The sequence below is a fragment of the Schistocerca serialis genome, chromosome 1, assembly GCF_023864345.2.
Source record: "Schistocerca serialis cubense isolate TAMUIC-IGC-003099 chromosome 1, iqSchSeri2.2, whole genome shotgun sequence".
Taxonomy (NCBI): domain Eukaryota; kingdom Metazoa; phylum Arthropoda; class Insecta; order Orthoptera; family Acrididae; genus Schistocerca; species Schistocerca serialis.
In genome coordinates this window covers 34,949,805-34,968,471 of record NC_064638.1, presented here as the reverse complement: position 1 = coordinate 34,968,471, position 18,667 = coordinate 34,949,805, and positions in this window count along the sequence as shown.

Genomic DNA, 18,667 nt, shown 5'->3' with positions numbered 1-18,667 from the left:
TGGACAATAACCTTCACCACATACTTCCTCAGAGAAATTCAGATATTCACCCAGCAACAGCTGTACTTTGTAATGTCACTTGACTCCCATCACTGCTCCCTGGTGGCTCTATTTTGGACCACAATCATTCTGTCGTGGTTATCATGGAGTAGTTACTGCTGTTTGCCATTCGATTTCACTCTCTTTTTATTTTATTTTGAATAAAATCAAAATAGTGGTCGACAGGTATATTTTCACAACTTCTGTAATAACAACAACCTACTGTTAAATTTTGTTTGTCAGTGTGTGTGTGTGTGTGTGTGTGTGTGTGTGTGTGTGTGCATACACAATATATGCAAACGAATGAAGTACTCCACAATCTAGAAAGATTTTTGGATGAATATGTAAATAAATTTTTATGTAGCAAAAAGAAGAAAAATCAAATAGATTGTATAGACCTCAGGGTTTATGAGACCAAGCGCTGTATCAATTGTGAATTATATGTGAGAAATTGCCCCTTGTATTATGTGACAACTGTTAAACTAAAAATTAATTATTCAAAATATCTGCATCAACAAATACAATGTGATTCCAAATTGCTTAAGTTTGTACTTACTGTACTTATGTGTATATTCATATGTATGAAAAACATAGTTAAATTTGAAGATGTTGTCTTTCCTTAAGATGCTCCATTTTGTAAAAATTAGTATTTTGTATACATGCAAATAAGAGAGAGGCAGTATTTTCATTCTTTTAAAAAGTGTCCTACAGGAATCCCTGCATTGTGCTTTCTTTATCACTGTGATAATCTTTTTTGTATTTTAAATCTTTTTTTAAAAATTGTGCTATTCTCCCCCAAAAATTACTCCATACATCAGCAGTGGCTGTATACTACCATGGTACATTTTTACCAATGATGAGAAACTTGTATGTGGGAATTATAACAGTATACGTACTGGTAAGTGTAACAAGATTTTTTATTTAGATTGTCAAGGTGCATCTCACATTTGAAAACCTTCTGAATGAGTAGGCCTAAAAATGGTGTCAGTCACATTTGACACATTTTTTTCTTCAATGATGAAAATGGGAAATTGCAGGATGGAGGATATGTGCAATGTGAAAGTTAACTATCCCAGTTTTTTCAGAATTTATGATCAGCGTATTGGTCCTGATCCACTGTGCTAAGCACAGCTAGGCATAGCTGATTTTTCAGTTACCTGGAGGGTTTCCTCACTGTGTGATTTAATTGGAATACTGATGTGATCTGCAAAGAATACTGTGGTCCATCATGTATTTTATCAGCCAAGTCACTTACATACGGGACAAATAGGACAGGTTCCACAACTGACCCTTGTGGGACTCCATACCGGATTCCTTGTGTGTGTGTGTGTGTGTTACTTTTTATATTTTATTTCTGTTGACAGTTGGTGAGGTATGGTTAGATCCCGTTTTCTGACTGGCCTCTAATTCCATAGTTATTTATGTAAATCAACATCATGACCAGTAACATCAAAGGCTTTACTAAGATTAAGAAATAATCCAGAAACATGCTGCTCATCATTAATTGTTGTTAGTATTTCATTTAGAAAGACAAAGACTGCTGATGGGGTTGACTTTCCAGCTCTGAACCCATGTTATGAGTCATTTATCAGCCTTTCTTCATTTAGAAGGATGTTAGTCCTATAACGAACATTTTTTCCGCAATTTTGCTGCATCCTGACAAAAATGACACTGGCCAATAAGCAGACATTCCACATTTTGCACCCTTATTATACAAAGGTGTTACTTTGCCAGGTTTCAGTCTATTTGAAAATACACCACTCTCATATGATTAATTTACTACATCTGCCAATGGTAGTACAATAAATGCTGCACTAGTTTTGCTGTTAGCATATGGCATCTCATCAGCACCCAGTGAATAATTTTAGACTATTCCTCAAGTATGGCTAGTGCTTTCAACCATTGCCTCAGGTCAGTTAGTTTATTGTTATTCACAGTCAGCTCTGTATTACCGTTGGTTGGTTGATTGATTCAGTGGAGGGGACCAAACAGTGAGATCATCAGTCCCAGAAGATTAGGGAAGGATGTGGAAGGAACTCAGCTGTGCACTTTCAAAGGAACTACCCTGGCCTTTGCCTGAAGCGATTTAGGAAAAACACAGGAAACCTAAATAAGGAGGCCAGACACAGGTTTCAAGTCTCATCCTCCCAAATCCGAGTCCAGTTGGCTAACAACTGCACCACCTTGCTTTGTATATTACTGTGATTAACTGACTCTACACCCTTTTTTCTTCTTATAATTTGCTAGGTTGCTAAAGTTTTATTCTTGGAATTGCACATTAATTTGTCATTTTCTAGCTTTTCTTACTTTCAAATGTTACTATTTCTTTGTATCGTTCTGAAGTAGGTAATAAAATTAGGAGTAGTATTTTGCTTGGAATACTCATACAGTCTCCTCTTATTTTGACATGTCTTTATACATTTTGTGATTCACTTGTTTGTTTTTTGAAGAGAGCTGAATGTAGTTTTTTCTTGGAAAAAGCTATTTCAAAAAAATGTTTAAATATGGTCAGAAACTTATCACATTTTTCGTTGGTATCATTACAGTTGTATTCCATCTGTGACACAAAAACGCAATGTATGGTATCACAATTACGGACCTATCAATGATAAAGTCTATTGATGTTCTTGATGAATTTTATGTGGCAAGTTATTGAGAAATGAAAGAAAATTCTAAAACATCGTTTATTTGCTAGCGAAAATGTACAGATACAGTCACATCATACAATATTTACAAGGGAAACAAAGAGTCTGTTTACTTTTCCCATTACATTTTTGCCTGTCCTACATAGCAAATAACGTCATAAGCAACTGTATTTTTCCTCCACAGAGCTGACTTCTGCTCTTACTATAAGGATATTTAATGAAAACTGCATCATCAATTGATGTTTCTATTTATACATAGTGCAGGTGTCAGCTCTGATGAGTTGTTGTTAAACCTAAATCATCATCTTCAGATATGTGGTCTCTCTTAGGGAATAACACTCAATTGATAAGAAAATTCCAAGTCATCATGGGACATTTGCAGTTTATCACAAAAACAAAGCAAAGGAACAAAATTATAACTAAGAAGGCACAAAAGCACAAAGGCACGCGAGTGAGTGTGGGAGAGAAAATAGGTTAACTTCCTATACTAGGAGGCGATGAAACAGTCCGCCCCCACCAGAGTCAATGTCAAAATGTTCTTCCCATGAAACCTTTACAGTGTTGTCTCATTCTTTTCCTTCCCATTCCAAATTGTTCATGGTCTGAGTGACTGTCGCCATGAGGAATGTTTTGACATTTCGTTCCATCAAGTGTTATGAATAAGCCTTCAATCGCTTAGAGTAAAACAAAATGTAGTGGTGATCAGTCAAATTAAAAACAAAAGTGCCACTGGAGTACTGGTGTACTGAAGCACTGGTGTAAATTTATTCTTAAGGTCCTCAGTCACATATTTAGTGAGCCTAGAAATCAAGGCACTGTCCCTAGACTCAAATATGGATTGAATGAATTACTGTTCAGAGGAAGAGATAAAGCTGAGGTTTCCAACTATTGGTCAATTTCATTGCTGACAAATCTTTCTAAAATCTTATATAAGCTTATGTACAGGAAATTTATGTATCATATTAATAAACACAATATTCTTAAAAAATGTGCTTTTATTCCAAATAAAATGTCATCAGTTAGAATCTTTCATGATCTATCTAAAGTAGAGCTGTTCAGGATGCAAGGGCGTTCATACTCACTCGCCGCCTGGGAAGTGAGCACTAGCTGTAAAATGTGGCCATCAGACATAATTATGTAGTGGAGCCTTGCTAGCCCAGAGGAAATAATCACAGTGGTGTTGTAGACCAAGAAGGGGCAAGGGGAATGGCCCTCTTTGGGAGCCTCCACTCTTGAGGGTTATGAAATTTTGAGGGCACAGGCCCAGATAATTTTTAATTAAAACCTAATCAAGAACAAAATTTGTTCAGTAAAAAAGAGGCAGTTAGGAGTTTGAGGACTCATATGTATGCAAAATATAAATATAGGCACTTACTTACACATCCCTAGGCCATGGAAATCGTCCATGAGTGTGTTCAGATGTTTTAGAATTTTTGTAAATTGTTGCATGAAATTTAAAAACTGTAGAGTGATTACTAGATATCTGTTAAAAGCAGATTCTACATGAATTGCTTTTTAATACCCATGCCATGTGGACAGGTGTACTGAAAGTACATATTTAAAATAAGTGCTTGAGTGCATTGAAGAGCTTACCAGCAGGTTATACACAATTATTACATACTTCATTTAATAAACATGGAACTACAACAAGATGAACTAGAGACATCTAGATTTAAGCAACAGTTTTTACACACTGCACACATCAAGATTAGTACTGGAGATGTATACATTTTATATTCCAGAACTACGAGCAGAAAAACGTTTTTTTTTCTGTTGAACACACCCAGTATCATGTAAAGCTTTATCTAGTTGTAGTCACTGACTTAAATGGGTGCACCTCTCTGGCTCTATGACTGCTTTGGTGTGAAACATAAATAATAGATCTGAACAACAGAGATATTATCCTATGATTTCTTTTGTAAAAGGAACAACATACCTGTTCAGGAATAGCAACTAGGGCAGTCAGTTTGAATCTTACTGTTGAAAAATTATTTCATAACTTGTAACTTCTTAAGGGACCAAATGAAGATAGTAACCTCTATTTGACTTGCCTTTGACTTCCATTTGAAACTCTCAGGGAAAACCCATCAGTATGGGGAAGCCTAAAATATATGTTTATAAATGCGCTTCTAGAATACCTTGATTTTCATATTTATTTCGTTTCATTTCAGTCTTTATTAAGCTTGATTGTGCATACTGTATAATTAATGTAAATGTATCTTTGATTTTTTGTGTTAAGTAGTTTAAACAGTTATTGTATTATAGAGGAGGTAAGTAGAGCACAAGAAGTTAAGTATCTACATTTGTAATTAGATTACTACTATCTCGAAATTTTCTAGTGTCACAAATGCATGGATAATGAAAGTTTTATAATCAATGCATACATATTATTCTTTCTTCACACCGCTTTATGACAAATAACACAGAGTTGTAATATCGGAATGTGTTACAAATTGAGAAATCATTATGTTTAACAAAGAAATGCAGGTTTATCAAATAGTAAAATAAACATAATCGCTGCATGCTCTGAAAAAATTGGTTTTCTTGTCAGCTGCAATATATATTTTATTCATAACATTCATCTGAAAATGACCATGTGATGATGATGGCACCTATCTATCCCTACGAGCCCACAGGCTACACAGAGAGAAAAAATTACCAATACATATGTAGGTTATGATCGATCACCAAAATAATCTCACAAATCTTTTTTTTAATGAAAATAATTCACCTTTCTGTCTTTCAGAAAAAAAACAAAGAAAATCGAGGGCTGAATCACTCAGTGATCATTATCCAGATACCTTTCGGTTGTGGAGAAAATAAAGATGGCAAAGGAAATAATAGTCAAACTGTTCACTCTGGCACCAGGTTACAGATAACTGCTGATGTCAAGACTACAAACACAGGTAAAAAGCCTACTATATGTGATCCTAATGAAGACTTTGAGATAAATAACACTGAAAAATACGTTACAGACAGTAATGAAGACAAAATGACCGAGAATGAATATATTTCTGATGCATCTAACTTTGAGCCCTCTTTATCCAATGAAGCTGCATAATGGCAAATACCTGTTCCAAAGCATATCAAAATTTGACATACTTCATTACACTTTTCAATAATCGCGACAAGGAAGGATCTTTTCAATCTATAGAAAGACCAGGTGAACACACTAAAGAAAGACATTGTTTCATTTTATTGCAGTTTCACTCACATTTCAATAATGCTAAATATTTAAGGAAATTATGCTATACACACTATCAACAAGGGTAGTGTACTTTTTTTGGTGCTAATTATTTGCCTATTATGGCTGTACTAAAAAATTGATTTATTTGTGGCTCCTGTCTGTGGTGGAACTTGAATCGAAAGATATCAAACATGACTTATAGCCTGAACCCTTTTCAAAATTATAGAAATGGAAAACACTCCCCAAGGGGCTTTCAGTACTTAAAGACGTGCAACATATGGGGGTTTTATTGTAAAATTATCGATATATTGTAAAATATCTATTGGTAGTCTTAGTCGACCATGAGTTGCTATCTGACTGAAGTTGGCTCTGTTTAAATGCGCAGTTTTGCCCCCAGTATCATTTGCATCGAAATTGCCATTACACTCTAATTATTAAACAAAAATATGATGGTTGCTAGTTACAAAATCAATAATGCGGTAATTAGCATATGATTTATTAAGATTTATTCAGAAAACAGGATGAGCAATATTTCTAGCCTAACATGACAATACAATACACTCGCTAACCTAACTAGCCTATCATTGGCACAATGCATTCTCTTTTTCTAACTACTTAAGTCAACACTGAACCCGCAAGTGACTCTATTGAAGTTCTGCCTGAACGGACACAGACTCAGAGAGCGCCAGTCAAAGAGCTAGTGGAATACGAACTCATTTAGAATTACAGTGCCCTACTTTGGCTGATATTTGCTAATATCCCCGTAATTCTCCGTGATGATTACGACAGTCGGCCCAGCCAACGTCGTGATGCCGTCTGCCCCGTGAGCGAGCTTGGCTTTAATCTCCAACGTGGACGTGGTTTGCGTCTGTAGCCTCCTGTAAGCAAGTGCTCAATTTCGGAGTCCGTCACTAGCCAATACTCAAGCTACTTGCACATATGCCAAGAGTAGTTGGTCGACTTAAGTGCGCGGCAGCAAAGGTACACTTCAGATTGCATATGAACACCACAAGTTAGTACAAATCTGTTTCTCTCCTCAGAGGAATAGATAATGCTACGTGTGTGGAGTCATATGCTCTAAACTATTTAGACTTGGAGAGTAACTACTGGACTCAATGCTGGTAACTTCTCCAACCTACTTCTCTCCACGCTCTCCAAGCAGGGCAGCAAGACACCGCGACTACTCTCCTCCACAGCCGACTCCAGAGTCCTCCTTCAGAGTTTTTGCAAACCTGGCCGTTCTTCGCCGCATGGATCCGTGCGCGTTGGTAGCCAATCACGACACAGACATCCATGTGTCCGTGCGCGTTTGTACCCAACCACGACACAGAATTCTCCCGCTTTTACTGTTGCCGCCAAACTTTTAACACGTATCTCTACGCGCACTGCGCCAATCCCGTCACAGTCTTCCGCATTTTTCCACTGTGGCGCGCAATCTTCTTTCTCTCTTTCTCATATAGCTCCTTCTCGCTTCTTGTTGTGATGGCCCAGCCTCTCCGAACGTCTTTGGTGGTCTGAAGTGCCAGCCGAGAAAGGAGTCCGGCCGCGGCCATCCCGTTAGTTTGACGTGACATAAACACCTTCCTTAGGGGTTCCGGCCGTGTTCCAGCGTCTTAGCCCATCTCGTTAGTCTGACATGACACACACAACTTCCTTTTCTGTGTCCATTCTCTACTACCGGTGGGCCAATTATCAGTTTTTATTCTGTGTGTTAGTACTGATGTAAGGTGCAAAATCTGCTACCTTACGTAACATATCCCTTAGCGAACAAATTTCGACTTGTGTTGACTGAACCATTTCGAAATTCCTCAATCCTACCCTGCATTGTGCCAATGTGCCACATTCATTCAGATTTGTGTGGGGACTACCCCTCAAGATTTTACATTTAAATTAAAACTGTGGTCATCAATTACTTGACTACTGGTCACCTCTTGATAGAACTACTTGTTCTGTGACTCATCATGAGTACATAACTAATCAGATGACCCAGTGAGCAATAAAAAAGAAAAATTAATGCAATACAGAACAGATAATATTAACAGTGTAGCTGTCTGTTGTACCTCATGGTAGTCCCCCTTCTACAAATTTAAGGCCTCAAACGTACCTCCTACATAGCTAACACACTCATTCACTTACTTATTAACTGTGGCCGTCCATTCTGTACAACATTATAAAATGCAACGATGAAGCATGACCACTCTCTAATCTTACAATTTCGTTACTGTTACTTTCCCTGATTAACATAATATGGAACAAATGAGAACACGAGAGAAGTGGCAGTAGCATGACTTATCAAATTCTTGTGACCTGCGCATTTACTGTTAATGTCCATGACATGAAACTTTAAAGTCATATTGGCAGTATAAAGTCTGCTAATTTACAAACAATGATTCAATGGTGATCTGCGTATTTTTAGCAGTATGTAATCGACAACAAGCACATCACAAAGAGATAACAACTTTAATGTGATTTTATTGCTTGATGTGCATTTAAATTTAATGGATTATTGAAAATGTTATGTGACTTGCAGCAGTATCACCAGCAAACATCCTGTCGGAGCACATTTGTGCTACAAGTATTGTCATTTAGGATATGGACTTCAACTGGCTGACATTTAATTCTAACATCACAGCATAAACATAAAGTAGTTAACATTCACTTAAAGGCATAAAAGACAAAAATATACAGAGATATTTGGATACGTAAAATAGTTTGTATAAACAAAAGTAGATGGACATAGAATTATAGACAACATTTTTACAATGGCAACACGTGCCCACGCTGTATAAAAAATATTATACCCTTAGAATCATCTAATTAATAATGGCAAAATGTGCCCATTTTACAAGATAGTGGCAACTTGTGCCCAAAACAAACATATCTTTGAAAACCTCTAGACTTTCTATGTGAAATACCCCTAGATCTGCATGGCAATATGTGCCCAAATTGTTCACTGGGGTAATGGCAATTTGTGCCCAAACAAAATAAGTATAATCTTACTGCTAAATATGCACAATAAGGTGAGGATCCTCCATTCTCTCATTCACACATATTTAATGGGTTAGTGTTCTTTTCCATGCAAGTCATGCAGTCAGACTACTGGTTAGTCATGTTTGAAAAACAAAAAGGAATTCCTGTATGACTCTCTTGCTTTCTGATGTGTTGCTACTCCGATGTTCAGAATGGCTGTCTCATCTCTTAACTCTATTTACCCAGACTGCGCAGATGTGTCTTTCCTGTTAAATGAATAGATATTAATTGATGAATTGTTGCAGCATTACATATTTACAGGTATGTCCCTGAAACATCTAATTAGTGCAAATTACGCTTCCACACAATGCGGTAAGTCCCCTTACACACAATATCCTGGTTGTCTTTACTGGGTCTTGGCATTGAGACGAACCGTAAGCCTTGCTCGTGCTTCTGCACAGTGCCCACCTACTTTCATTGAGCTACCTTGTACCGGGTCTTGGCAGCGAAGGTACCCTCTAATAATAAATAAAATTAAAAACCACGCAAGTCGCTGACTTGCCCCTGAGGCACACCAAACATCTACCAATAGCCCCCGAATACTTCGTATTGAAGCATAACTGTATTTGTCAGGGCTTACCATCCATCCTCATTATACCATGCCAAAAATATAAATCTACTCATGGTTCCAAAAGAAAAACACTCATACGCAACCCAGCGTCCCCACACAAAACAAAAATATAAATTTACACTTTAGAACAAACACAATGGCCCAAAATCCTGACTTGCATAGCTGACCAACATTACACCATTTCCCGAAAAAGAAAATTCATTTCATATTTAGATTACTACAAAACGAAAATGACATTTTCAAAGAGAGAATAACTTACTGCTGAAGAAAAAGTAACTTCAGTATTTACATTTTTACATTTACTGAAAGAGAAATTACCCTTTATTTACTACTACATTTATACGACTGCAAAAGAGAAAATAATTACTTTAACATTACATTCCTGCTGAAAGAAAACGTAACTTCATCTCTTCTTGCTGAAAGAAAAATGTCTCCATCTCTTAGGTTTTACTACAAAAAGAGTAAATAACATTTTCAAAGAGAAAATACACTCCTGCTGAGCGAAAAATTACTTTACATTCATTTCAAACAGAGGAAGTTACTGACTTATTTACTAGTACACATATTATTAATCTATTATACATATATCTTTACGTGGGTCACATGATGCACCCAAAGAGATTTGACAGACTTCAGGCTTTCCAGTTGAACCGAATTCGCATGGGCTATCCTCTGTACACGTACAGGTCCGTAGTATGCCGCAAATAATTTGTGACAAAGTCGTTTCTGTCGGTTAGAGAGACGGTAGGATTTCACTAGGACTTTCTGTCCTACCCGAAATTCCCTGACTGTTGCCTTTTTATCAGCTCTTTTCTTGCGTCTTTGAACTGCTATCTTAATGTTCTGCAGCGCCTGTCGTGCAATTTCCTTGTGCCTAAGTCTGGGCCTTGGTGGGAAGTCTACCATGTCCCGTATGTACTCTGGTGGGTGCTTGTTGTTTAGCACTGTGACCGGGGGGTAAGCTGTCGTGCCGTGTGGCAACTCATTGATTACTCCTTGGAAGTCACATCCCAGGTGGCGCAGTACGCTCTGCACAGGGTGCCCAGGTCCTTCACGGGGTGTTCACTTGGATTCGAACTAGGATGGCACCTGCTAATGTAGATTGGTCTTATGTGGTACTGTTGTAATGTGTCCTGCCACTTCTGAGAACGGTATTGTGGACCATTATCCGACAGCATCCGTTCAACGCGGTCCACTCGCTGCAGGAAGTCACGATGCAATGCGTTGCTGATGGTCGTACCAGTTGCCCTTTTTAGAAGTGACAGTGTTACGAACTTGGACGTTAACTCCATAACCACCATTGTGTAGATATACCCTCGTGCCGTTCTAGGCAGGGGCCCCAAGAGATCTGTCGCCGCTGTTTCCCGCAATATGGAGAGAATAATCGGGTACATTGGTGCCTGCGTGCGTACTGCGAGTGTTTTTGCCCTCTGACAATGTTTGCACACGCCCAGTACTTTACGAATTCTCCTCTCCATGTTTCGGAAATAGCACAGGCTCTTTACCTTTAGGTAGCACTTTCTTGGGCCAAAGTGAGTGCTACTGAGGTGTGTGTACCAGATTACTTTGTTAATAATGTCCTCTGGCACACACACACTACCCAGACTGTGGTATGCACGCTACGCCTGTAGAAAAGTACTCCTTTCCTCAGCAGGTAATGATGCCTGATCTGCGGCTGTGTATCTCTAAATCTTTCTTTAACATTGAGGACGTGTGGATCTTTATCCTGTTCTGCCTGTATGTTACTCATTGACACCATTATAAAATTCTCGAATGCCACCTTTTTTATGTAATAAATCGAGAAGGGTTCGCCCTCAGCACATCTACCCTTTCGAGTTGTCCCTCCCATGGGAGAACGAGACAGTGCGTCCGCAATGATGTTCGTGGGACCTGGGATGTAGATCGGTGTAAAGCCATACTCCTGGAGTATGGAAATCCACTGGCCCAATCTCCCTGTCGTTAACTTCGCCGTCATTAAAAAGTCCTGTGCCTTATGGTTCGTGTACACTCGCGTTTTTCTTCCAAATAGGAAGTACCTATATTTCTGGAATGCCCAGACCACGGCCAAAGCTTCTAGTTCAGTCACGGAATAATTTCGTTCGCACTTCGAGAGCACTCTGCTTCCGAAGGCAATGGTTTTGTGTTTCATCCTCCCATTCTCCATGTATTCGTGGAAGATGACAACACCGAGACCTGTTTGTGAGCTGTCTGTGGCCATGCAGAAATCTTCTGACAAGTTCGGGTGTGACAAGATCGGGGCCGCAACCAAAGCTGCCTTTAAACTCTTAAACTCACGGTCCACCATCTCGTCCCACACAAATGGCGTTTTCTTGCCGGTCATGCCACACAGTTTTGGGATGGCTAATTGTTCCACATATATGAACTTTTTATAAAAATTAGCCACACCCAAAAATCCACAGAGCTGTTTTCTTGTCTGGGGTATCCCGAATTCGGCTGTCGCCGCTAACTTTTCTGGGTCTGGTGATATTCCATGACCTGAAATTATATGTCCCAAGAAATGTACCTGATGGCTCCCTATACATGACTTGTGATATTAACCGTCACCCTATGTGCTTTCATCTTGTATACCAGTGCACCAAGTACCTCGTTGTGCCTTCTCCAATCAGAATATCGTCCACATAGCAGGTTATCTGCTCCCGAAGGTTATGGTCCAAAATCGTTCCCAGATCGCGAAAGAACGCTGCCGAGGATACATTTAGGCCGAATAGTAGGCGTCTGAATTGGTAACAACGACCAAACGCAATGAAGGCTGTGTACTTCCGGCATTCCGGTGCCAGCTCGATTTGCCAGAAACTGCTCCGAAGGTCGATGGATGTAAATACTGAAACGCCATGGAAACGCTGCAGTAGCTCCTCCAATTTCTCGGGCCGGCCAGTCTCCTCTACAATAATGGTATTAATCTGGCGTGAGTCGAGGACAAGGCGGGTACTCGCATCTCGCTTATCCACGACCCGCACCGGCTTGTTATACGTTGATGTCGTGTATTCAGTTATTCCGTCATCTATCATCTTCTGCAGTTCTAGCTGTACCTTTTTTCGATAGGCCTGGGGAATAGCGTAGGGCGGTACTCGAAATGGTTGGCGTCCTTTCACCTGAAAGCAGTACTGAAATCCTTTCAGGGACCCAGATTTCGGTAGAAATACTTCGGCGTTGCGCCTGAGTATCTTCTCTAATTCTGCCCTATCGCTCTCCCCTACTTCCGTCAAGTTATTCAATTTTATATTAATGGCCTCATATACTTCATACATTGACGTATCTTCCTGGACATTGCTACTCAGCCCTCGGTTGTAGCGTGAATGTTCGTCATTTGATTGATTCTCATTTTCTAATCTCAAGCAGCTGTATGGGATTTGCCCTTTGGCGACTTCCTCGTCGAACCGGATACGGATATCCCCATCTTTTCCTAATAGAACAGTTCCGCGACCCATGTCCATAACTGCCTTTTGCTCCGTCAGAAAGTCCATTCCAAGGAGGACACCGGTGGTCAAGTTGGGCACGACAAATAGATTTGCCACGAGATCATTACCCTGGCGCATAAACTCTAATCTTATTTGCCGCGTTATTTCCGTGCTTCTGCCCGAGATTGCCCCCCGAATTCTTGTTTTCTGAATTTTCAACGTTGGTGCATTTGTACATGCGCCACATGATTTATACAGCTGTTCTGAGATATCAGACAGTTGACTGCCACTATCCACGATCGCACTGACTTTCACGTTCCCGATTATTATCTCTACCATTGGGTACAAATCATGGTTTTGTCTGTTTCCCGCTTCTTCCATGAGTAGGTCTCCTACATCATCGTAATGCAGCGTTCTAACGCGGCCACTACCAACTTGGTATTCGGGAGGGGGGGTGGTCACATCTGCTATCGGTTTTTGTCAAGTGTGTGTGCGATTTTGCTGTTGCGCTCGTCCCGAGTTTGGCGGGCGGATCTCAACAACCTGCACGCTGTCTTGTCCTCGGTGCGGTGGGTAATTATTTTGCAATTGGTTCCCGTGTTCACGGTTACCGTTCCAACTTCCGTTTTGTTCGTTTTGACTATTGTACGTACTGTTTCTGTGCTGGATATGGTATCTCTGGTTACCGTTCCAATTCCCGTTTTGCCCATTTTGTCTGTTAAACATCTGCCCGTTAAACTGCTGTCTGTTGTCGTTACCGCGCCAATTATTTGGGCCACGGTGCTTGTTATTTACAGGAGTGTTCTGTGGATGATCCCTTTGCGACTGCTCGCCGCTATTCTCTTTCTGTTTTAACCTTACCTTTGTCTGTTCTTGCGTTATAACAAATTCTACCTCGCGTAATATCGCTTGAAAACCCTCGATGTCATCTCCACATTTACCCACAAGAAACTGTTGGTACGATGGCGGCAGCTTCATAAATCATAAGCGAATTATCTCACTGTCACTGCAAGGCATGTCTAAATAATGATTTTTCTTTAGCATTTGGTCAAAGAATTTTATCGCGCTGTTAAAACCCGACCCTTCCATGTCTCTTAGCATCATCAACTCTTGCTTGATTCTGTCCTGTGTTACTCTAGACCAGAACCGATTCAAGAAAGCACTACGAAATTCCTCATATGTTTTGCACGATTGTGGTGCCTCTCTCGTGGTTTCTGCGACAATCCCTTCTAAGTTTACGCTTACGAAGTCCATCTTCTTTTGCTCCAGCCAATGCGGCGGTATTGCTTCCGTGAATTGTTCCATGAAGCTTCGAGGATGGAGCACATTGCCTCCCTCGTTGAAGTGATGGAATTTACGGATCGTGAGATACTGTTCGTGACTGAATATGTTCTCTGCTTCTTTCCTTTCGCGGCTAATCGGGTGTGGCGAGCTCACAGGTGAAACGTGGGAGTCACAACGTCGCAGTGGTATGCAGTTGGAAACTGGCTGCATCACTGGCTCTTTGTTCATTTCGACTGTCTGCCAGCTTCCCATACAAGGTACGGTGCCTTGTGATGTCTTTCACTCAACTCTGTACCGATATCGGTCGCGTACTACCTTCGCACTGCCCACCATCTGTGTGCATATGTACGGGCTCTTGAGTACGTGCATCCGCCCCCACCGGTATTGGTGTTTGTCTTAACCTTGGTTCTTCGCCTAGCTCTGTATTTATCCGTGTTGACGGTTGACCGCTCTCTCTGTTCGGCGATTCGGCGTCAGCATTTGTGTCGCGCCTGTCCTCACTTTGTTTTTGTGCTCCTGCACGTGATCCGCTGGGCGCGTCTTTTCTTTCTAACAGAAGGCGCAGCTAAAAGAATATGGGCTGGATACTGCATTGTCCAGGTCCCATAGTTATGAAACTACTGTGTCAGTACAATACATGAAGCAATACAAATAAAAATTCTAGAAGTAAGTGAAATAGCTCTTTTCAGTCTCTGTGCTAATCATTTCTCAAATCATTGTGTTCATGCATGCCATGTACTCCTTCTAGTGCTGCCTATTTTGTAGCTGTAGAGAAGTTATATTCATTCTTCTTGTCTTCTGTATATGGATGGACGTTACTTGTAGAAAAAAGAGGAAAAAGTTTGAAGTGACTTCTTATGTTCACTGGAGTACTCATGACATTTCAGTGAAAGTCATAAAAATGTGCAAACAGTTATGAGCACTTTGAAAGGTATACAAGATCCATCCAAATCAAATCTTGATACTACATCTGCACCAAACTTGCTGCTTCCAGGTGTATGCGATTTTACCTTTTTGATCTGCATCAACTTTTGGGGAATGACACTGGAGGGGGTAGATTTAGTGCAGCAATATCTACAGTCTCCAAAAATGACTCTGGATAGAGAACATGCCAAATTAAAAGTCCTGAATGAGTTTCTACTCATGGAAAAAACTATGATTATAGACAATACTGTCATTTTTGGTGCTAAAAATGCGGCACAGACATTTACATTGATCAACAAAGAAAATGGAAGATAAAAATACAATACTGGATGAACTAGATCATGTCTCTAGATTATCGATTCAAGAAGAAGTTTGTTGATCAATACTTGGCTGCATAGAGTGATTTATACCAGTATTGTCACAATGATATATGGCAATGTAGGAAATAAAAAAAATTCCAAATTGTTAAAACAAAATTTATACTTGAATCTCCCAATGATGCTCTGCCTGGGACACTGGAGCATCTAATAGAGACTTATGATGAGTGTGATAAGAAGCAGGTGCCATAAGAAATAAAAAGTTTATGTAGAAATCTATGTGCAACATATACGACTGTGAATGTTGCTGCTAGGTAGAGAGCCCAAGAAGTCCTTCAATTTATAGATAAATGGGGCTTCAGTCCATCATTACCCTCTGCATCTCCTGTAATCCAACACTTCTTGATCACTTGTGTCTCAATGCAACATGTGAGAAGAATTTTTCTAAACTGAAACTAATTTAAAATTATCTTCATTCTATGATGAATCTAGAATGATTAGCAAATATTTCCATTTTATAAACTGAAAGAAAAGTTTCTAACAGAGTAGATTTCAGTGACATTATTGAGGATTTCAGTAAAATAAAGGTACAAAAACGTGTACTATAATAATAGTAATTGCTGTCTCACACTAAGATTATGAAACTAACTGATATCATAATTGTACGAGCTTTATTTCCAAGCATATTGTTTATTATTTCCTTGCACTCTATCTGATCGTTTTTTCTGATAAATGGTTGGTTGGTTGTTGGGAAAGGAGACCAGACAGCGAGGTCATCGGTCTCATCGGATTAGGGAAGGACGGGGAAGGAAGTCGGCCGTGCCCTTTGAAAGGAACCATCCTGGCATTTGCCTGGAGCGATTTAGGGAAATCACGGAAAACCTAAATCAGGATGGCCGGACGCGGGATTGAACCGTCGTCCTCCCGAATGCGAGTCCAGTGTCTAACCACTGCGCCATCTCGCTCGGTCATGATAAATGGTGTTTGTATTTGAATTTATCACTTATATCTTTAAGTATGTGTATTACAATCAGTTCTTCCCCCACGAACCATGGACATTGCCGTTGGTGGGGAGGCTTGCGTGCCTCAACAACACAGATAGCCGTACCGTAGGTGCAACCACAATGGAGGGGTAGCTGTTGAGAGGCCAGACAAACGTGTGGTTCCTGAAGAGGGGCAGCAGCCTTTTCAGTAGCTGCAGGGGCAACAGTCTGGATGATTGATTGATCTGGCCTTGTAACACTAACCAAAACGGCCTTGCTGTGCTGGTACTGCAAACGGCTGAAAGCAAGGGGAAACTAAAGCTGTAATTTTTCCCGAGGGCATGCAGCTTTACTGTATGGTTAAATGATGATGGCGTCCTCTTCGGTAAAATATTCCGGAGGTAAAATACTCACCCATTCGGATCTCCAGGCAGGGACTACTCAGGAGGACGTCGTTATCAGGAGAAAGAAAACTGGCGTTCTACAGATCGGAGCGTGGAATGTCAGATCCCTTAATCGGGCAGGTAGGTTAGAAAACTTAAAAAGGGAAATTGATAGGTTAAACTTAGATATAGTGGGAATTAGTGAAGTTCGGTGGCAGGAGGAACAAGACTTTTGGTCAGGTGAATACAGGGTTATAAATACAAAATCAAATAGGGGTAATGCAGGAGTAGGTTCAATAATGAATAAAAATATAGGAGTGCAGGTAATCTACTACAAACAGCATAGTGAGCACATTATTGTGGCCAAGATAGACAAGAAGCCCATGCCTACTACAGTAGTACAAGTTTATATGCTCTGCAAATGATGAAGAAATTGATGAAATGTATGATGAAATAAAAGAAATTATTGAGGTAGTGAAGGGAGACGAAAATTTAATAGTCATGGGTGACTGGAATTTGAGAGTAGGAAAAGGGAGAGAAGAAAACAAAGTAGGTGAATATGGATTGGGGATAAGAAATGAAAGAGGGAACTGCCTGGTAGAATTTTGCACAGAGCATAACTTAATCATAGCTAACACTTGGTTCAAGAATCATAAAAGAAGGTTGTATACATGGAAGAATCCTGGAGATACTAGAAGGTATCAGATAGATTATATAACGGTAAGACAGAGATTTAGGAACCAGGTTTTAAATTGTAAGACATTTCCAGGGGCAGATGTGGACTCTGACCACAATCAATTGGTTATGAACTGTAGATTAAAACTGAAGAAACTGCAAAAAGATGGGAATTCAAGGAGATGGGACCTCGATAAACTGGCTAAACCAGAGGCTGTACAGAGTTTCGGAGAGAGCATAAGGGAACAATTGACAGGAATGGGGGAAAGAAATACAGTAGAAGAATGGGTAGCTTTGAGGAATGAAATAGTGAAGACAGCAGAGGATTAAGTAGGTAAAAAGAAGTGGGCTAGTAGAAATCCTTGGGTAACAGAAGAGATACTGAACTTAATTGATGAAAGGAGAAAATACAAAAATGCAGTAAGTGAAACAGGCAAAAAGGAATACAAACGTCTCAAAAATGAGATCGACAGGAAGTGCAAAATGGCTAAGCAGGGATGGCTAGAGGACAAACGTAAGGATGTAGAGGCTTATCTCACGAGGGGTAAGATAGATACTGCTTACAGGAAAATTAAAGAGACCTTTGGAGAAAAGAGAACCACTTGCGTGAATATCAAGAGCCCAGATGGAAACCCAGTTCTAAGCAAAGAAGGGAAACCAGAAAGGTGGAAGGAGTTTGTAGAGGGTCTATACAGGGGCGATATTCTTGAGTACAATGTTATGGAAATGGAAGAGGATGTAGATGAAGATGAAATGGGAGATATGATACTGCGTGAAGAGTTTGGCAGAGCACTGAAAGACCTAAGTCAAAACAAGGCCCTGGGCGTAGACCATTAGACTTCAAAAAGAATATTATAATTCCAATCCCAAAGAAAGCTGGTGTTGAAAGATGTGAAAATTACCGAACTATCAGTTTAATAAGCCACAGCTGCAAAATACTAACGCGACTTCTTGACAGAAGAATGGAAAAACTGATAGAAGCCAACCTCGGGGAAGATCAGTTTGGATTCCGTAGAAATGTTGGAACACGTGAGGCAATACTGACCTTACGACTTATCTTAGAAGAAAGATTAAGGAAAGGCAAACCTACGTTTCCAGCATTTGTAGACTTAGAGAAAGCTTTTGACAGTGTTGACTGGAATACTCTCTTTCAAATTCTAAAGGTAGCAGGGGTAAAATACAGGGAGCGAAAGGCTATTTACAATTTGTA